Raw genomic sequence first — 22,060 nt, 5'->3', positions numbered from 1 at the left:
TGATGGCATCCCTGTGGACGCCCAGCCAAGCCCCACCTGGACAGAGTGCTGCGTAACTGGTAGCACACACGCGTCAGAGTTCTGTTCTGGCCACCTCTTGCCTCGCTGCTGGAGCAGGATATTCGGGTCACCCTCTGATGGTGGCAGTGTGTGGGGGGGCAGTAAGGGCTCCATGTTCTAAGGGATGAGTTGGGTTCCTGGGGGCATCGGGGAGCAGGGTGAGCAAGGAAGTGAACGGGAGCAGGAAGGCAGTGGGTCTCTGGAGTGCGTGTCTTGAGGGGGTGAGCGGTGAAAGGTGATGTTCGAAGCAGGCAGAAGTGAGAGTGGCTGATAGGGAGGGCCCAGGGCCGATGGCCGTGGTTCAGTTGGGCTTTGCTGCCCTCTGGATGTGACCTCAGGTCGGTCACTTGAGCTTTGTGGGTTCAGTTTCCTCGTCTGTGCATCAGGGAGAACAGCAGGACCCGAGCCACACAGCGGATGTCGGGACTGAGTCTGTCCATCCTGGCACGGCGTCTGCTGCTCAGTAAGCACCTGCTGATGCTGTACAAAGGTGCGGCCTCGCTCCCAGCTCACCTGGGACTTGACCTTACAGCCAGGTGTGCCGTGTGGGCTCACTGTTCTGGGAGCTCCAGGAGACTAGGGAGAGGAGCTGGGGCTGCCAGAGGCTGGGCAGGGAGATGATGCAGTCTTGAACCAGGCGTCAGGGAGGGATGGGAAAAGATGCATTACAGGGGCATTTGAAAGAGAAAATTGGCCCGCCTTGGGACTGGCAGGGTGTGGTGGGGGTGGAGAGGGATGTTGGCAGGTCCGTCCTGAGTTTCCCTGGACACCGAGTCATGTCCCTGTGCCTTGAGGGCAGTAGCTGGTTATCAGACAGTCCAGGGCTTGGGACAAGTCTGAGCCAGAGCAAGGACCTGGCGGTGAGTGGCAGGCAGGGGAAGCACCCGGTCCTCGGGGAGCCGTCCTGCCGGAGGGGATGGCCGGGGCCCTGCACCAGCAGTGTCTGCAGGGTGGGGAAGTGGAGAGCAGCGCAGGAAAGGGACGGACGAGGCAGGGTGGGGTATGGAAACCACGGGTCATCAGAACAGATAAAACTGTTAATGGCAGGGAGTTCTGGGAGGAAAACTGGAAAGTATCCCCTGAAGTTGTTGGCAACCTCGTGAAGTCTGTTAAGAGAGTTTTCCACAGCGGGTACACTGGTAGGCAGAAGCCAGGTTGTGAGGTGCTTCGGAGCCACTGGGGTCAATAAGCAGCAAGTGGACACTGCTGCTGTGTTGTGAAGTCTGCCGATACAAAGTAGGAGAAATGAGTCGGAACTGGGAAGTGGGTCTCGCGCATTCTCGTGTCCCCTCAGCCCAGAGCCAGCCCGGCTGCGGGAGGTGCATGGCACTTGTCTGTCCCACGCTCCACGAGGAGACACAGCGATTTCCCGCTCTCACTCACTCCTGCACTGGAGATTTAAGGTAGCAGCTCTTTATTTGAGATAATTTCATCAGGTGAGGTAGTTTTAGTTTCTCAAAAAATTTCTCTTTGTTAATTAAACCTAAATTTTCTTTCTAATAGGATTTCTAAGTCCATTCTCGTTTTACAGCCCTTTTCTTGGGCCTGGAGCTAATGGGCTTTTGCATTGACCTTATTCCTTGAGATTGGAACTGGCAATTATATTCTGATCTCCCCCCACCCTTGATTTTCCCTTTAAGATGCAATTTATTGAAACAAAGAATATGATAATTTAATGGAAATTTTGGTGTGTTTCTAAGTACAGTCAGATTGATGTGATTTTAGGACTCAGATGGTCCCTAAAATGTCGGCTTCTATTTAAGAAACAGCATGGTTTTGTGAACCCGCTGGTCCTGCTGCCTGCCACTTTGACATTTATTACTGCGGTCACTCATTCGGTGTTTCATTCATTCATGTATTGGTTCACTCGGCCCTGAGACTGCGTCAGACTTGATTTGAGTCTCCCTATCAGTCAGTGGCAAGAACAACCTCTAGAAAACCTGACACTCAATCTCTGCACAATGAGAGGCAGCTACTGTCCTCCTAATCTGAGTGTGCACTGGGCTCAGGACTCTGGGCTGCGCTCTCAGCGTTGGAAGAGGTCAGTCTCTCTCTAAGGGGCTTACACCCTTAAGATAGAACCTGGACAGGTCGACTCTGGGAGTCACTGTGAAGTAGATCAGCGTGGGGTTCGGTTGGGGGATTGTTATCTGTTGAGGGTCTTAGATGGGGCGGGGCTGCACCCCTGCCTTTCATTAGTGCATCTTCCTTGTCTACATAGTTCCACCCCCATTTAAACAAATTACTTAGTTTGAAAATTATGGTAAAAAATACACAACCTAAAATTCACCATTTTAATCACTTTTCAGTGTACAATTCAGTGGCATTGCGCACATTCACATTGTCGAGCAACCACTTCCACTGTCCATCGCCAGACCTTCATGCTTTTGATTCTGCCCTCCTCCCACAATTGAGTAATTTGGCAGTGGTGGCCAGGCTACATAGAGTTTATGGATTACTCTTATTCATTACATATTATGGGACACCTGTGCATTACACACTGGACTCCTGGGAATACAGATCAGAAGAGACAGGTCCAGTCTCTATGCAACTCAGACTAATAAGGAGCACCAGGCCTGGACAAGGTGACAGTGTATGGAGGAGCCTCCTACACAGAGGAAGCAGCGTGGTAGCTGGGGCAAGATGAGGAACTGAGCGCAGCAGGAGCCCGGAACAGGAGAGGTAGGAGGTGTGGTTGGGAAGCAGGTGGCAGGGGCAGCTATCCCTATAGCCTTTTTTTGGGTTTTCCTCCAGTAGGAAACTGAGCATTTCAGTCCTTCCTGACTGTGTGTGGGGTCTACAGGTACAGTGCAGTACTTGGGTTCTGCAGGTGCAGTGGGGTCCGCAGGTGCAGTGGGGTCTGCAGTGCAGTGCAGTACTTGGGTTCTGCAGGTGTACGTGGGGTCCGCAGGTGCAGTGGGGTCTGCAGGTGCAGTGCAGTACTTGGGTTCTGCAGGTGCAGTGGGGTCCGCAGATGTACGTGGGGTTTGCAGATGTATGTGGGGTCTGCAGGTGCAGTGGGGTCTGCAGGTGCAGTGCAGTACTTGGGGTCTGCAGGTGCACGTGGGATCTGCAGGTGTATGTGGGTCTGCAGGTGCAGTGGGGTCTGCAGATGTACATGGGGTCTGCAGGTGCAGTGGGGTCTGCAGGTGCAGTGCAATACTTGGGTTCTGCAGGTGCAGTGGGGTCCGCAGGTGCAGTGGGGTCCGCAGGTGTAGTGGGGTCTGCAGGTGTCCTGCAGTACTTGGGTTCTGCAGGTGGAGTGGGGTCCGCAGGTGCAGTGGGTCCACAGATGTACGTGGGGTCTGCAGATGTACATGGGGTCTGCAGGTGCAGTGCAGTACTTGGGTTGTGCAGGTGCAGTGGGGTCTGCAGGTGCAGTGGGGTCCGCAGGTGTAGTGGGGTCTGCAGATGTACTTGGGTTCTGCAGGTGCAGTGGGGTCCACAGGTATAGTGGGGTCTGCAGGTGCAGTGCAGTACTTGGGTTCTGCAGGTGGAGTGGGGTCCGCAGGTGCAGTGGGTCCGCAAATGTATGTGGGGTCTGCAGATGTACGTGGGGTCTGCAGGTGCAGTGGGGTCTGCAGGTGCAGTGCAGTACTTGGGTTCTGCAGGTGCAGTGGGGTCCGCAGGTGCAGTGGGTTCTGCAGGTGCAGTGAGATCTGCAGATGTACGTGGGGTCTGCAGGTGCAGTGCAGTACTTGGGGTCTGCAGGTGTACATGGGATCTGCAGGTGTACGTAGGGTCTGCAGGTGTATGTGGGGTCTGCAGGTGCAGTGCAGTACTTGGGTTCTGCAGGTGCAGTGGGGTCCGCAGGTGCAGTGGGGTCAGCAGGTGTAGTGGGGTCTGCAGGTGTCCTGCAGTACTTGGGTTCTGCAGGTGGAGTGGGGTCCACAGGTGCAGTGGGTCCACAGATGTATGTGGGGTCTGCAGATGTACATGGGGTCTGCAGGTGCAGTGGGGTCCGCAAGTGCAGTGGGGTCCGCAGGTGCAGTGGGATCCGCAGATGTACGTGGGGTCCGCAGATGTACGTGGGGTCTGCAGGTATACTTGGGGTCTGCAGATATACGTGGGGTCTGCAGGTGTACGTGGGGTCTGCAGGTGCAGTGCAGTACTTGGGTTCTGCAGGTGCACATGGGATCTGCAGGTGTACGTGGGATCTGCAGGTGTATGTGGGGTCTGCAGGTGTTCGTGGGGTCTGCAGGTGTAGTGCAGTGCTTGGGTTCTGCAGGTGCACCTGGGATCTGCAGGTGTACATGGGATCTGCAGGTGCACGTGGGATCTACAGGTGCAGTGGGGTCTGCAGATATACGTGGGGTCTGCAGGTGCAGTGCAGTACTTGGGTTCTGCAGGTGTACGTGGGGTCTGCAGGTGCACGTGGGATCTGCAGGTGCAGTGGGGTCTGCAGGTGCACGTGGGGTCTGTAGGTGTAGTGCAGTACTTGGGTTCTGCAGGTGCATGTGGGGTCTACAGGTGCAGTGGGGTCTGCAGGTGCAGTGCAGTACTTGGGTTCTGCAGGTGCAGTGGAGTCCGCAGGTGCAGTGGGGTCTGCAGGTGTGGTGCAGTACTTGGGTTCTGCAGGTGCACGTGGGGTCCGCGGGTGCAGTGGGGTCTGCGGGTGCAGTGGGGTCTGCGGGTGCAGTGGGGTCTGCAGGTGCACATGGGATCTGCAGGTGTACATGGGGTCTGCAGGTGCAATGCAGTACGTGGGGTCTGCAGGTGCACGTGGGTTCTGCAGGTGCACGTGGGGTCTGCAGGTGCAGTGCAGTACTTGGGTTCTGCAGGTGCACGTGGGTTCTGCAGGTGCAATGGGGTCTGCAGGTGCAGTGAAGTACTTGGGTTCTGCAGGTGCACGTGGGGTCCGCAGGTGCACGTGGGGTCCTCAAGTCCAGTGGGGTCCGCAGGTGCAGTGCGGTCTGCAGGTGCAGTGTGCTGGCACTTACGGACCGACAGGTACACTGTGTCATGCGGTGGGGCTGGGTCATGAGGTACGGCAGTCTGAGAAGGGCTGGAGGAGGCAAGCTGGAGTGGTGTGGAGAGCGCTCCGAACTCCACGCTGCTGGAGCTCTTGCACTTGGCCTGGGGAGGCTGCTGGGGGTCAGGAACGAGGCTTTCTTAGTTCGTGTCCCGGTGTTGTGTGCTTGCTCTGGACATTCTGGTCGCCAGTTTGAGCCGATGCTCATATCTGTGACCTCCGACCTCACGCTGCTCAGGTGTAGATCTTGAGCCTGTTGTGGTAGCCCCGTGGTATGGGTGAATGAACAGTTACGTCTGGGGCAGGAGGACCAGGGAATCTCTGCTACTTGCTGTGTCGCTGTGAGCGAGCCACGCCGTGTCTCTGAGCCCCAGCTTCTGCACCAGTGGAACTGGGCTGAGACTGACGTTGGGTGGTGTGCAGACTGGAGCTCACTTTTGCAGGGCGTCCGCGGCACAGTAAGCAGCCTCGGAATGCCTCAGATGACCCTGAGTCACAAAGGTTTTGCGGAAAGGAAGAGTCAAGGAGGATTGCAGCGGCTGGCTTCAGATGACGTCCACCTGGGCTCCCACGGGCTCCTCAGGTGTTGGCTGTGACACGTTTACGCAGTCGTCCTCTGTAAAATAGGGATAGAAGAGCCCCGTGTGACTAAATCAGACCGTGAACAGGCACTGGGCGCGTGCCACGGCTCATAGTGGGTGCGCAGGCACCGGGTGCTCACACTTTGCACTTATTGCTGTCCTTTCAAAACTCAGGACAGCCTGTTTCACTGGTGTCTGCTCTCCTTCGCCGACTCGGAAATGGGGAGGCGCCTTGTTGGCCTGTTGGCTCTGGCTCAAGAAAGAAGCCAGTCCCTCGGGCAGCGGACAGCGTTGCAGTTTCTCGTGTCAGCACAGGGGGGAGCCCGTTCTCAGCGGACCGCTTCTCGCCGCCCTCTGTGGGCTCCTGCCCGGAGGCTGGTTCAGAAATAGTAGTGAGTTTGGTGTGCTCCCCCCTTCCTCGTTTACAAGTAACGCTGGATGTTCTTTGGATTTGCAGAGCGAGAGACCTGATTTCCTTCCTTCCTTTAGCTGAATGGCTTGGGTGAGATTCAGAAGGAGTTCTGGATTTACCTGTGAAGTTCTGCTTTATTTAGGTGCAGGCCCTCCTTTCCCTTGCCTAATATACCTTACCGCAGACGGGACTTGGAGGCAGGCAGGTGGGAGGGAAGCAAGCCTTTGCAGGGAAGACACCCTCGATTGCTGTGGAGTTGGAAACCAGCGTTGGGTGGGGGAGAGGTAGAGTCTTGGACAAGAATTCATGCAGTACCTCAGTGCACAGAGGAGGCGGGGACCTTATTCCAGCAGGCCTGGCGGTACGTGCAGTGATGAGTACATTCAGGCATTTTAAATCTAAAGTGACCTAAGTGTCGTGAGATTTGTCGGCAGGGGGACGGAGAAGAACAGGGAAGAGAGGCTGGGGGGTTCTGTGGTGAGTAGAGTGGGGGGGCTCGCTCCCAGCCCGGCTCCCTCCCTTCCCAGTTCTGTGATCCGCTGGGCGTCAGGCTGCACTGGGGCAGGGACGGCGGCGTGCTCACTGCTGCGTCTTGCGTGCCTGGAACTTCAGTGTCCCTGCGACAGTAGGTGCTCTCGCCATGTGTGTTGAATAAATAAATAAACGAATCTGGGGCAAGTCACTTGACTTCCTCAAAGGGTGGTTTGTTGAGTTGTGAAATAACATGAGGTTGGTCCTTGCGTTCAAGTTTAGGGGAAGAAATGTGGGAGATCAGCCCAGTGTAGTACTTGGCACGTGGTAGATGCTCAAATGTGAATTCCGTTTTCTTGGGGACAGTGTGCCTGTGGCAACTGCAGAGAGGATTAGCTGGCAAAATGGGAGGGGGGGTGGTATGGAATTATCAAGTACAGTTTACCTTGAAAGTAACGTATTTACTAAAGAAATACATTTAGTAACAATGTGTATGTCTCTTGTTTCTCCTGTACCAAAAACCATAAACTCAGTGGCTTAAAACAACACACACTAGGGGCGCCTGGGTGGCTCAGTCGGTTAAGCATCCACCTTCAGCTCAGGTCATGATCCCAGGGTCCTGGGATTGAGCCCCGCGTGGGGCTCCCTGCTCAGCGGGGAGTCTGCTTCTCCCTCTCCCTCTGCCTGCCTCTCTGCCTACTTGTGCTCTCTATCTGTCAAATAAATAAATAAAATCTTTAAAAAAACAAAAAAAAACAACACACACTTATTGTATTACACTTCTTGAGGTCAGAAGACTCCCAAATGAAAGTAAAGGCCTGCCTGCCTTCTGGAGGCTTCAGGGGAGGGTCTGCTTTCCTGTTCCAGCTTCTACATGCAGTGGCATTCCTTGGCTCCTGGCTGCCTCCTCCACCTGGGATGTCTGTGCTGGGGTCTCTTCAGCAATCTCTGGCTCGCCTGCCTCCTTCTTTCCCTTCAGAAGGTCCCTTGTGATTCCTCCAGGGTAATCTCCTTATCTTGGGATCCTTAACTGGATCACATCCGAAAAGTGCCTTTTGTCTGTGAGGGATCCTATTGGTAGGTTCTAGGGATTAGCAGTGGACATCATTGAGGGGAAGCATTATCTGGTCTACCACAACGTGCAAATCTTTTGACCCCAAAATATCATATTTACTTTATTTTAAGAAAAAGAAATGGACTAGTGCACAAAGATGTGTATATTAGGTCATTTGTCATAACATTATAACACCAGACTTATCAGAAGGAATATAGACCTTCAGTAATAGGGAATTAGTTAAATTATGATATCTGTATAATAGATGACATTAAAAAAGAAGATCCAAAAGGACATATATTAACATGGAAAGGTATCCATGATTAAGTAATAAAAGCTGTCACAAAACAATATGAATGATAGGATCCCATTCTTAGGGAATACATGCCTTTGTACATATGCATAGAAAAAGGTCCAGAAGAATATATACACCAAGATGTTAACAAGGCTTATTTCTGTGTTTGGAGACTACAGGTGATTTCTTTTTGCTTCTCCGTGTTTACTCATGTTTTGACAGTGAAATGTTATAAAAACCCACTTTTTTTTTTAAAGAAAAATTACTGAATTGAGTGAAAAAGAATTTATGAGCTAATTCAGGTTTGGCATCTGAAAGTTCGACTTTGAACGGATTTTTCTTTGAATTGAATCTTTAGACCCAAATTGGCTGAAAGCCATCTTCTTTAGCACTTCAGCGTGTCATGTGGAGTCTTGTTCTGCTCTTGACTCTTTCCAGAGCCCTGTGCTCATTTTGTCATCCACAGAAGGTGGCAGCTCAGCCCTGGCCCCTCACCTGCAGGGAGAAGAGCAGGAAGGCTTTTGAAGAGAAAAGGAGTGCTTTTCCAGTTGGGCCGCGGCATAATGGTTTTATGGTCCTTTTATTGGAGGTGCTCTCCTTCCATATTAAAATTTTTTCAGTTCTTTCTGCTTTTCACATTTTTTTTTAAATGTTTACATGTTTTCTCAGCCATGTCTCTGTTCTGGAGGTACTGTGACAGCCCCCACGTTGTATCAGGGGCTGTACGCTGTTCTTGGAGGTGTGACGTGAAGGTGGCCTCCCTCCGTCCTTCTGACCGTGAGGCCGCACCTGCTGTGGCTTGCAGAGGGCACGAAGGAGCAGAGCCCCATTCTTCCATCCGCCTGCCCCTACGCTCCTGCTGCGGGTACAGGTTGTTTGCAGATTTCTTTCAAGGAATCGTGTGTGTGTGTGTGTGTGTGTGTTTTCTTGTATACTAGAAGAAAGAAAATAAATTTGTAATTACAAAATAATTTGACAGCATTTTTGTTTGCGGTGCTAACGAAAGTTTAATGCGGCTCTCTGGGTTCCATCTTTCGTTCGGGCCATCCGTAGCCCTGTGAGGGAAGCAGCACCGTCTGCGCTTCTCAGTGGCAGAAATTGAAGTTTTAGGCTGCTAGGCGATGACGCTGGAGTTGCATAGCTGGTGAGTGTCCAAGTTGGACTGGATGCTCAGGACTCCTTGTTCCCGGGACAGCGCCGCCAGATGTTTGGCTCTGTGAGACAGGTGATGGCCGGTGTTGAGGGCCTCGTGTCACCAGGCCCTGCTCCCGGGACACCCAGCAGATCCTCACAATCACCCTATTGGTGTTGAGTTTTATTCTTAGCATTTGGCAAGGGGTGAGCCAACGCTCAGAGAGGGAAGGGGACAGTCGTCCATCACACAGCTAGTGGGTTGGAGGCCTGGGCTCCCTGATTCCAAAACCCAGTGCCTTCCTCCTCTTCCTGCATCCCTTGTGGGCCATAAGCACTGACTACTGTGGTTAGCAAAGTATGCCCTGGAGCGTCACTTGCAAAATGGAGGCTCTCAGATCAGCTATTCTAAAGGTTTGCAAGTGTCTCCAAAAAAGCGGGATGTCTTTTTTGTTAATAGTTCATAGCCTCGGGGCGCCTGGGTGGCTCAGTCGTTAGGTGTCTGCCTTCAGCTCGGGTCATGATTCCAGGTGCTGGGATCGAGCCCCGCATCGGGCTCCCTGCTCGGCGGGAAGCCTGCTTCTCCCTCTCCCACTCTCCCTGCTTGTGTTCCCTCTCTCGCTGTTTCTCTCTCTGTCAAATAGATGAATAAAATCTTTAAAAAAAAAAAAATAGTTCATAGCCTCTTTTCCTGTTAGGCATTGCCAATCAATCTGGCAACTGCAGTAAGAACCAAATTATACACTCAATTGGTTTAGCTAGCCTGGTCTTTTGGGCATTGATTGATAGTCAGGGGGTCACATGTCAACAGACCCAAAGAAACTTATCTTTTTGGCCAAAGGGTTGCTTATCTAAGGCTTGGAAGTGATTAAAACTGTCATCTGTAAGGTCCCCCAGGGTGCTCTGTGGATCATCTCTTATACTGATGTTTTCTTTTTTCCCAGCATTCATGCAATAGGTGCTCAAGAAATACTGAATTAAAAGAATTTAGTGCAGTCTCTACTGCATTCAGGGATTCTCTGTAGAGCATCCAGACGATGGCTGGGGTAGAGGGAGGATCTCTGCCTGGTCCTGACCAGTGATGGGAGCTCAGGTTCCTCTTTACTCGGACATCCACAGCTTCCGCGCCCTGGTGCCTCCTTCCAGGGCCTGCTTAGCTTTGCAGTAGAGATTCCTAACACGGGGTGGGGGGCAATCCCCCATGTCTCAGCCTTTCTGTCCTTAAGCTAAGCTGTCCTGCTTTAGAAAGCCATCCAGATCTCCTTGCCCCATGTTTCCTGATGCAAATGTTGGCCCTTCTATACTGTAGCCCCTAGAGCCCACCTTCCCAGGGAGGGAGCCCTTCAGTAGTGAGCTAACTGTTGCATGTGCCGTGTGTTCCCAGTGGAAAACAGGAGGTTTCCCATCCGTGTGGGACTCACAGTCTGTAAGGGGCAATCTCTCAGTGTTCTACAGACTCAGCTAGAAATCTGACATGGAAAGTGGGGCCCGAAGAAGGGAGTGTCATTTCTCCTTGACAGTTGCACTGAGTAAAGATTTCAGGTATGTTTATTCACTTAAATACTTACTGAGTGTCTTTCCCATGCCAGCCATGTGCTGGATAGCTGGCACCTAAGGACACTGCGCCTTGTCTCGGGGGCTGGTGGTCTACAGACATAGTGCTCCCATTCACATGAGGGGTTACTTCAAACTGAGATGAAAACTACGAAGAAAAAGACTGTGATTCTATGAGGCTGTAGACTGGGCATCAGACAAGGTGCTCTTGAGGAGGCGCTGAGGTCGAAAAGGATGAGTAAGAACTAGAGAAAGCGCTGCGGGGACGAGTACTGAGGGCAGAGCTCAGAGGGGCTGGGAAGCTGGAGTGGTGGTAGGGGAACCATGGATGTGCAGCCCTGGAGGCCACTTGAGCTTTGGTGGTGATCATCAAGGTGACAGGGAGTCTGTGCAGGGTTGCATGTGGGCGATGGAGATGAGACCTGCTCCCCAGCTCCCGTGGAGGGGTGGTGTTTGGAGGGAGGCCAGTGTTGAAACAGGGATCCATCAGGAGGCTGTTACACTAGACGGGGGACAACAGTGATGGCTTGGGGTGAGGTGATAGCACAGAGATGGAGAGAAGTAGATAGGTTGCACTTGGTGATGGAGGGTGTGAAGAGAGGAGACGGGCTTCCGACTCAGATACTTGGAATGATAGCGGAGTTCCTGTTGAGCGGAGGGATGTGGGAAAGAGAGATGGTCTCTTTTTCTTGCAGGGGCAGGGTAGAGATTGTTGTGAGTTCAGTCTTAGATTTGGGGAGCATAGGGTGCCTTTGAAATATCCACACAAAGCAGACAGCTGTATAAACAGATTTACACAGAGCTCAAAGGTGATGTTTGAGCTGACTCTTGGAAAAAAGATTGCATGGTTTCCAAGTGAACAGTAGGGAAGGACAGGCAAGGCAGCCCAGTGTGGAGGGTGTGGCATAAGGGAAAGTCGGGAGACTGGAAAGAGCGCGGTGTTAGGGGAGCTGTGAATGGTCGTGGGACTGAGAACTGGGTGTGTAGCCAAGATGGGAAAGGAGAGATCTGGGGCTGGGCAGGTCGTGGGGAATCTTCTATGCCATGTTAAGAAATTGGAACTTTATCCTAAAGGCTATCATCAGCTAGTGGAGGGCTTTTAGTGATTGAGTGTTATAGTCAGGTTTACACTTCAGAAAAATCACTGCCAGTAAAGTGAAGGACTGATTGGGTGAGTCATTCCTTCCCTCATTTGTCTCCCAGTGCTGTCTCTTCCACGCTGTGCACTCAGCACTGTGTTAGATGTTGGGGAGACTGAGGTCAAGGCAGAGACTGTACTTTAATGAGTTGGTTGTCTATGGAGGAAGAGGGACCCAAAAGCATAAAACTATATTCAATATGGTAATTGTGAGAATACCCATGTATATAGAGTATTAGCTCAGAATAGCTTAGCTAGACTGTGTTTCTAAGTTTCTAAGATGATATTAGACAAAGTTTTAAACAAATTGTAGGGGAGATGGATGGTCATTGAAATTGCATTCCACCTTTCCATCCGGCAGCAGCCATCAGCCCAAAGGTAGGCCAAGGTGGGCGCTTGCAAGTCCATCCAGGAGCTACAGAGGAAGAAGCAGTCTGATGAAATGCGCTTCTCAGGGTGCACGCTGGCAGGACCGCGCTCTCTGCGCTCCACAGGGCCCCCTGCCCAACCTGGCCTGATAAAGCGTTCAGGCTGGGGTACAAGGCCAAGGTTATGTCCTATATCAGACTCGTGTGCATTGTGGTGGCCGCAAACGCCCAGTTCCTAAGGGGGCTACCTCTGGCAAGCCTGTCCATCATGGTGGTAACCAGCTCAAGTTTGCCTGAAGCCTTCAGTCTGTTGCAGAGGAGTGAATTGGATGCCCCTGGGGCTCTGAGAGTCTTGAATTCTTCCTGGGTTGGTGAAGATTCCACATACTAATTCTTTGAGGTTATCCTCATTGATCCATTCCATAAAGCTATCAGAAGAAATCCTGACACCCAGTGGATCACCAAACCAGTCCACAAGCACAGGGAGATGCGAGGGCTAACATCCGCAGGCCCAAGAGCCGTGGCCTTGGAAAGGGTCACAAGTTCCACCACACTATTGGTGGTTCTTGCCATGCAGCATGGAGAAGATGCAGTATCCTCCGCCTCCACCATTACCGCTAACATAGGTAATATTTGTAAAATTCTTACCTAATAAATAATTCAGGACAGTCAAAAAAAAAAAAAAAAAGAAATTGCATTCCAAGTACAGGGGTAGAAAGAACAGAATCATGGAAGGAATAAGTAGTGTAGTATATTAGGAGACCTCCATTGGTCTTTTGCCGGAAGGCAAAGAGCAAAGGGAAAGTGGTGGGAAGTGAGGATGGCCTGGATTTCCAGTGTCTGCTAGACTAAGAAAGCTGTGATATGATCAACTTTGCCTGTTAGAATGATCATTTTGCAGCTGTGGGGAGAATGGATTTGCAGGCAAGAGCCTATGAGGTCCCCTTCATGATAAAAAAAAAAACCCACCCTCCCCAACCCCAAAACCTCATTAGGAATGGAATGGAGCTCCCTTAAATGGATAAAGACCATTTGTTGCAAAACCCACTGCTAACATCATGCCCAGTGGTGAAAGACTAAAGGCTCTCCCCTTAAGATCCAGAATGAAACATGGATGCCCACACTTGCCATTCTTATTAAATATTGTACAAGTAGCTCTAGCTGGATAATTGGGCCAGGAGATGAAATCAAAATCATCCACGGTAGAAAGGAAGTAAAATGTACCTCCATTTGCAGATAACATGATGTTGTAGAAGTAAATTCACTAAAACACTCTTAGAACTAATACGTTCAGTAAGGTAGCAGGATATAAGATCTGTATACAAAAGTCAGTTGTATTAGTAAATAATTAAAATGAACAACCAGGAAATTAAATTAAGAATATAATTCTTTTCATAATATTAAAAGTTAATTAGGAATAAAATGAACAAAAAACTACAAGGCTTGTGTACTGAACACTACAAAACATCACAGAAGTTTAGGAAGACCGAAGTAATAAAAAGACATCCCAAGTTTACAGGTTGGAAGGCTTCATATTGTTGAGTTGGCAGTACCACCCAGACCAATGCACAGATTCCTTGCAGTCTCCATCAAAATCCCCGCTGGGTTCTTTTGCAAAAATCAAGCTGATCCTCAAATGCATGTTTTTCTAGCATGAGTTCCTGGGAGAATGGCTTCACTCAGACATTGCCAACTTAATAAGAGGTTGACAGGTGTGAGGCATGACGATGTCTAAGGCCTTGTTCTAAGCCTGTGACCTATATTCAAGAGGTAATCTTTACAAGCCTGTACGTCCACACTGATGGGTGAGGAAATGGGAAGGAAGTAGCCCTAGGTCACACAGCTGGAAGCTGGGGAGCCAGGATTCCAACCCCATCATTCTGGTCCCACAACCCATGGTCTTGACCCCTACTGAATACTGCTTCTTTCCCCAGCGAGACAGAGAATACAAGAGCTAAGTGGAACATTCTGAGCCAGAGGCTTCTGGACATGTAGGTAGAGGTGCTAAGCAGATGGTTGGCTTCATATCTGGAAGTTGAGGAGAGGGCTTGGCCTCTGATCAGGATCTGACCACCATCAACATAAAAGCAGTATTGTCATCATGGTTGGGAGAAGGTAGTGAGATGGGCAGGTAGGTGATATCAGACTCATGTTTCACAGGAACTGAGAGACTAAAGGTCAGGGGTCGAATTGGCCTCTTGCAAAATTCGTATGTGGACGTCCTAACCCCGGGACCTCAGACTGTGACCTTATTTGGAGATAGTTTTTATAGAGACAGTCTAGTGAAAGTGAGGTCCTGAGGGTGGGCCCCAATCCAATATGACTGGTGTCCTTATCGAAAGGGAAACTTGGAGACGGACATGCCCACAGGGAGGATGCATGTAAATGTGCAGACAACCATCTCCAAGCCAAGAAGAGGCCTCAGAAGTAACTGTCCTTGCCGACACCCATCTCAGACTTCCAGCCCCCAGGATTATGAGATGAGAAATTTCTGTTGTCTCAACCACCTGGTTTTGGTACTTTATTCTGGCAGCACCAACAGGCTAATGCAGGAAGGAAGGAAGAACGTCCAATAGGAGGGATTATCAACAGTGTCAAGTCGGTAGAGGACAGAACCCAGACCTGCCTACCAGGTCTGAGCCAGCTCCCAGTACCTGACATCACAGTGCCTCCCGAGCAGGCCTGCTTTGTCGCTGTTGTGACCTGAGGTGACATCCCCTGCTGAGTCATGTTCTGGCCCCTCTGGAGCAGGAGTGGGAGCATCAGGGACCCCTTGATCCCCCTTGATCCCATCATTGGCTGTCAGTCTCAACCTCTCCTAAGCTTGAGTTTTTGCAAACCAGATGTGGGAGTTAGATGAGTCCTTGTTAAATGTCATCTTACTGGTTTTGATTCCCCACATCGCCCAGTACGTTGCTTAAAATTTCAGCTCTGCTGTCTTTCAGGTAAGCTTTCCCCGGAGACATGTGGTGTCCCCAGAATTGAAAGGGATTTGCTTATTTTGCGCTTATCTAAGTGACCGAAAAGAGAGAAAACCTGTAGGAGACAATACCAGAGGGGCAGCAGCAGCGGGCAGCGCCCCAGCTGTGCCCCTGGGGTCCTGGGGAAAGTCTGTCTTCTCTTGGTTCCCGGGTCCCGGGACCATCTGCAGCAGCCCTCAGTCCCTGCTTCTTGACTCTTTTGTAGGCACCTCCTCTTCCCTGCCCCTCAGTGTGGGCAGTGCTGGAGCTGGGTTCTTCACCAGTTGGCCCTTATGCTTCTGTGTCTTGACGATCCCCTCTCCGCTCCTGGTGCTAGTTCCTGCCTGTGGCTCTCAGTGGTTCTCCCGGCTGATTGCTTTGATCCAGCTAGTATCCACCCCAGGTAACTCTTGGGCTTCAGTGTCCTCTTCTATAAAACGAGGGGAGTAATAATAATAATAGACCACGCGAGGGCGTGAAGATGATCGAACGAGGTAATACAGCTGGAGAGTTTATTGGCAGTAGTGCCCGGTACACGCGAAGTCCTCTGTACATGTTCCCGTTACTACGACCACTGTTACTACGACCACCACCACGGGCACGTGACCGCCGCTGACTCCAGCCCGCGTGTCCCAGGGCGCCTTGCCACGCATGGCAGGCTGCAAGTGTTGAACTCTGGTCGGGCAGCTCTCCCGTTGCCGCTTCTCACCTGGCCTGAAATCCTTTGGAGTTTATCCAGGGTTGCACGTGAATTCTCACCTCTCTCCCTATGTGTGCGTGCAGTGTCCTAGAGTGTCCTCTCATGCCGGTTCCTCAGGGCTCACGCTGCTGCTCCGCGTACTCGGTGAAGTTGAGCAAACACTTGGATGAGATGAGCAGGGCATTAATCAGTATTTGCCAGCCACCTTGAAGATGATGATTTATATACATGTTAACCATCACCGCAGCCCTTTATGGTGGACATTTGATCCCCACGTCCCAACTGAACACTTTGAAGCCCAGTTGCTGATCCGAGAGAATAATATTCATACTCCTTCTTGAGTGCTGAGGAACCTGGAGCTATTTAGAACTTCCTGGTCCATTCAGAACTAGCTTGTCATCTCGGGCCCTGCTGACTGTGCCCGTGGGACCCACTGCTTGCTGTGTGCAGGGGGACCAGAGAGTGGGGAGCGGCCAGGGGCTGAGTGCACCATTGCTCTCAGGAGTGTGAGCATGATCGGGCCTGCCCACCTGGAAGGTGCCTTCATGTATTGTTTTATTTGGCTCCACCAGACAAACTGGTTTAGCACAACAAAGTACAGACTGAAAATGTAAAAGATTTACCTCTGTCCTGTTTCTGTTCTAGATGCAGTGAACCACTCCCAAATGGGTTAACTGCTTCCAGAAACCTAATCAATAGGACATGGCTGTAAATAGTGTCTGTAAATTAGCAATTTGCAATCCCAATAAAATATGAACAGATTGCAACAATAAATAGAAGAACTGAGCACAAAATGAGAGTAACTCTATTTGTGTTGTTCATTATATCATTCATCTTGGGCTCAGAACTCTGAATGTACCAGTTCCAAGAATCTTTTTACGCCTTCTGTTGCAAGGTGAATGTTAAGTATTGTTGGACAGGAATCTCTAAACGAATTGCCTGAAGTTTTCTCTGAACTTCAGCAAGAGAGCTGGAAGGCAAGCACCCAAAAAGAAGGCTTTTTTTGGAGGGGCCTCCTGGGGTTGGGGTGAGGGTTGGAGTGGACATGAGGCCCTCAGTGAGACACTGTGGACCGTGGGCTGTCAGACATGCTTCCTGAGGGGTTCTTACTGTCCTGAGCCTCGGTATGCGCAGTTGATGACATAGTGCTGCATTAAATGTCTCCAGGCAGTAAGAATGAGGTGATTAGTGGACAGTCCTCAAGCTTCTTCTTATGTACTGAGTCCATTAAGTACACTGGGTTTTTTTTTTTCTCTGACAACAGAAAATTTGGCATAGAAACCACTTCAGTGTAATATGGCCGACTCTAGAAGCCGGGTATGGAAGTCCGGTGAAAATGTGGTTAATTCCTATGATTGGTGAGTGGAAGTTAACTGTGAAAGTACCGAATCCCGAGTGAGGGAGTTAGTTTCATAACAGTGGTCTGGAGCTATAACTACTAAATGTTGGGGTATACCTGACCTCTCGAGTGGTCTAGGTGCTTTCCTCCCTCCCTGCCCACACTCCCCTTGTGCTGTTGGTGGTGGTGTGGCCTGTTCCTATGCCCACTTGAGGATGAGCTCCCGAGGGCAGGCCTCGGCTGTCTCGTTCATTGCCACACCCTGAGCCAGCACCCGGCGCACGGTAGGATCCCAGCAAACATTCCCGAGTAAGTGAATGAATGCATGGCTGTCTTCCCTGTTGATTGAAAGTTCCACAGGAGAGGTTGTGTGTGCGTAGCCTCCTACAGCCCCAGAGCCTCCTGGCGTCTGGTACTAGGTGTGGGGGTCTGGGCCTGGAGGCGTGGGTGCTAACACCATATGCTTTCCCCGGGCAGTGGGGTGTCCCTTTGCCTCTGTTTCCTCTTCTGTAAATTCCTTCTCTGTGGCTTATCTTGAGAATCAAATGAAATAATACATAAAAGATGCTTTCAAAACCATGAAGTATTATTGGTGATTGAGCTGTGTGTGTGTGTTCTATCTACCTTCCATCACTGTAATTATGCTCATTTAGGCCAGAGTGATGTTCGTACTTAAGATGAAAATAACTCCGATAATGTTCGTAAGTTTGGATTTATTCTTTGATTCCCCATCTTCCTGCCACGAAGTTATCAAGCTATAAATAAATATTATGACTTTTATGACAGAGGAGTTGAAACAGCGCTTCTTCCCTGACACAGCCAACTTGTCTTTACGGTGTTAGCCAGCGCAACTTGGTGTCTCCTTGAATTATTGATTCTGCCCTGCTGTCTCATGCCTAGAATTAAGGTATCAGCTGAGAAACAGAGTTGTTTGTGAGATGTGAGCTTCTGTGTGTATGCTAAGAGCATCTCTGCTGCCCCCACTAAAGAAAATAATTCAAGTGTACATTGAATGAGAGGTGTGCGGCATTATGGTTGGCGTAGGGGAGGGGCTCCCATGTTCTTGTCTCAGGAAGCTCTTAGGCTTCATAGGATTTTCTGCTTAAGTTCAGACTAACGTGGGTATTTTGCTGTTGAATATTGCAGGATAGAGTAAAACATGGAACCGAGAGGCAGTAATACAGAAGGAAAAGAATAAATTGATACTTGAACAGAAACAGGAGGAAACTTGTCCTTATTGAGCATCTGTTATGTGATGGATGATCTCAGTACTTCATTGGATTGGTTACCATAATCATACTGCAAGATGAGTGTGCTTATCCCCGTGTTTTTCAAAACCAAGGCTCATAGCTAGTAAGTTGCCCAAGGTGATAGTTCATAAATGACAGGGCAGGTGGTTTCAGAGCATGGTGTGTGGGTAACTATAAGAAGCTTATTAGTTATTACTCATTATAAAGTACAAGAGGCACAGTGGTAGGTGAGCACCACACCATTAAGATGGAAGGAAGATTTTTATAGGAATTTGAAAGCTCAAATTGATGATAAAATGTCATAATGTTGTTATTTAAAAATAGTTTAAAGTAGTTGTTGCTAGGAGCATGGTTTTTTTTTGTAAATTTTTTTTTTTAGATTTTATTTATTTATTTGACAGAGAGAGCACATGTACACACAAGCAGGGGGAGCGACAGGCAGAGGGAGAGGGAGGAGCAGGGTCCCCGCAGAGCAGGGAGCCCGATGCGGGGCTCGATGCGGGGCTTGATCCAGGACCCCGGGATCATGACCTGAGCCGAAGGCAGACGCTTAATGACTGAGCCACCCGGGGGCGCCCCACAGAGCATGCTTTCTTAATGGAGATCCATTGGCTTGAGTAGAAGTCAAGTTGAAAACTGTGTATATATGTACACTGTCATGTTCATCGCCTGCCCTTCCCACATGCATGCATGGTACCTGTGGACACCTGCTCCCAGAGAGTGAGTGCAGGATTTAGTTCTTCCCTGAACCCTACTTGGAACGTGCCGTGGTATGAGGGGATAGACAGCTGCTTGCTGTGGTGACCATCACACATGCCTTGTGGCCACACGGCTACTCCTGTGTTTTGTGCCACCTTCCACATGAATTCTGTAGATATACAGTATTTCCTGATACTTTCTCAAAAAAGGTGGTTTTGAAAATTTAACTAGTGTATTGAACATCCACTTGTTAGTTGGATTGAGTCAGCTCTATTATATGCCAGGTATTATATGAACTTTTATATACACTGTCTCATTTTAGGTAGTAAGTAGTGAACTTAGGTGATATTTTCAGTAAAGGAGAGACGGTGAAGATGGAATTCCAGCCAAGATGGCCCGGTGAGGTCCTGCTTTGTCTTGTCCTTGCCAGCAAAGGGGCTTAGACAATAACAGGAAAAATTTAAAAGGAGAAAACCAGAAATACCTGTGAGTTAAAAAATTAGATAAGCAAATCCCATGAAATAGAAAAAAAAAATGAAGCAGTTAGCTGGGTTCTAGGTTCGTTGGTGGCTACAATTTTAGCATAGTGCAAAAAACCTAAATAAAACAGTAGCAAATCAGACTCTGATGGGTATAAAAGGAATAATATGTCACGACCAAGTAGATTTTATCTCAGAAATGCGAGGATGGTTCTAAGCCAGGAAATCTGTGTGACCTATATCATACTAGCAAATCAACTGAAAGAAAAATACAAAAATTTAATAGTTACAAAAAAGATTAAACTCAACATATATTCATACTGACTCTTAATAAACCAAGACTGCGACGGAGTATTAGCTTAATTAAGGGTGTTTGTGAAAAATCTATAAGAAACACACTTAGAAGTGAAACTTCAGACACATGATCTTTTTAAGAAATGATAAGAAAAGATTAAACACATAAGAGGTGTGTGAATTATAATGGGAGAAACAAAACTGCAGATGGGGGGATTGTCTATGTGGAAAATTCAAGAGACTATGGACAGACCATTAGAATTGGAGAGTTCAAGTTTTCTTGATTAAAAAAAATAGCATATCTCCGTGCCAATAAAAGCCAATCAGAAGATACAACTTAGAATATTCACATTCACACTAGTGACCAGTACTCTGCTATTGTCAAAAAAAAATCCAACCATGTATGTAAGACCTTTATGAAGGCTGTCACAAAACATACAAGTAGACCTGATAAAATAGCAAATGATACACTATGTGGAGGGGAAGACTTGATATTTTGAAGATGCTGACTTACAGCCAGATCTGTGGATTACCTATAATTCCTAGCAAAATTCCAACAGGAGTTTTAAAATCAACTTGACATGCTAATTTTAGAATTCATATAGAAGAACGAGCCAAGAGTAGCCAAGAAGAAAGTGACCAAGTTGTGGAGTCTTGCCCCGTGAGATAGTAAGGCTTGTGAAGCGAGAGTAATTAGAACCATCTGATGAATGTACAGGGAGAGATAGACAAATGGAAGAAAATAGAAAGCCCCAAATCAAATCCGTATGTATAGGGAAATTGGACATGCCTTATTTCATTAATTCTATGAAACACCTCTATTTTATCGCTAAAATACAATTTCATCTTATTTATGATGTTTTATAATTGTTGTCAGCCAGATGGCAGACCTAACATGGTTTTGTAAGAACCTTCTGAGGAGAATTTTAGAACTGATGGAATGTGGAATGGCAGGGAGATGTTCTAAATCAGTGGGAGCAAGGAAGAACCTTTTCATAAACGGTGCTGGCACGTTTGGTTATACATATGGGAGGAACCCAGGAATACCATAAGCAAGATCAGTATCGGATAGGATAAATATTCCAGGATGAAAAAGCAACATGTTTGCAGTTTTAGAAGATCGTATAGGGGGTGACCCAGGGGAGGGGCAAGGTTTCTTCAGCTTGGCATACAGAGCATAAACCGGAAAGGAGGAGGCTGTCCAGCTTGATTACATCACACTCTTACAAAATCCTGCAAAGGAGAATGTGAGCAAAATTTAAAGCTAAGTCACATGTATGTTATGACATTTTATGCGTTGTTAGGTCTATATGATAAATCCCAAGTGAAGAAAAAGTTAAGGAGATAGAGGGAGAGAGAATCCACAGAAAGGGAGATGTGATCAGCACCCTTAACTAACAAAGGACTAGATTGTACGAGGGATTATCACTGATGCTTGAATCTGGAAGCAGCAGTTAGGGAAGTGGGTGGTGGAGCCGAGCAGACCTGCAGGAAGAGGAAGCCTGAGCCGGCTCAGCCATGCAGATGCTCCTGTTTGGTCCCTCTTGCCTGACAGGCGCCTGTGCCCCGCCCGTGATTAAATAGCAGTAGTAATGCTCTTGTAAAAAACAAGAGAGGAGATGCACACTGACATGAAGTAGCAACTCCCTGTCTCCCCTACTTTATTGTTCTCAGCAGGCCTTCGCACCCTCCTGACACGACATTCATCATACACTTTGTTTTTGTCTATTGCCTGCTCTCCGAAAGGGTGGTAGTTTTGTCTGTAGTTTGCTTGCTAGCGTCTTCAGTGTGTTTAGCACAGTGACTGGCACATAAATATTTGTTGAGTAAGTGGATAGATGGATGGAGGGGACAGGGACTGGTCCACATTTATAAAACCTGGACTTAGTAGAATAGGGAAACCGAAATAGCAAAGTCTGTAGTACCAGAAATGGCAAGGATGTAGTAAGATGGCAACTCTTGCATAGTTTGGCCAAAGTATAAATCTGTGCATCCATTTGGCACTTTCAGTGAAGTTGAGGCTGCGTGTATTTTTTGATCTCTTCCCAGTGCTGTTGGAGAAGTGACCACTGAAAAGAGCTCGAATGTCTGTGAATAAGGACTCATAAATAAAATGTGGTAAATCTGTGCACTGCAGTACCCCATGGTAGTTAAAATGACAGAAGTAAATAAAAATCTATCAGTGTGGTTAAATCTTGGAACAATCGTTTATTGAGGGAAAACAGTAAGTTTCAGAATAAAGTAATTTGTATGATTACATTTCCATCGTGTTTAAAAACGTGTAATATTTACATACATGTAAT

The 22,060-nt window shown here is 48.8% G+C and overlaps 1 protein-coding gene and 1 pseudogene across 1 annotated transcript in view; both read left to right on the top strand.

Annotated features, from left to right (window-relative positions):
* LOC102729837 (trafficking protein particle complex subunit 9) overlaps positions 1–22,060 on the top strand; it is a 326,483-nt gene that overhangs the window by 200,069 nt on the left and 104,354 nt on the right. The gene's annotated exons all lie outside the window — the stretch shown is intronic.
* On the top strand, positions 8,967–21,350 carry LOC102730136 (large ribosomal subunit protein eL15 pseudogene; annotated as a pseudogene).

This window comes from Leptonychotes weddellii, chromosome 4 (assembly GCF_054177405.1).
Source record: "Leptonychotes weddellii isolate Sample4059 chromosome 4, ASM5417740v2, whole genome shotgun sequence".
Lineage (NCBI taxonomy): Eukaryota > Metazoa > Chordata > Mammalia > Carnivora > Phocidae > Leptonychotes > Leptonychotes weddellii.
This window is presented reverse-complemented; position numbering and strand designations above follow the sequence as displayed.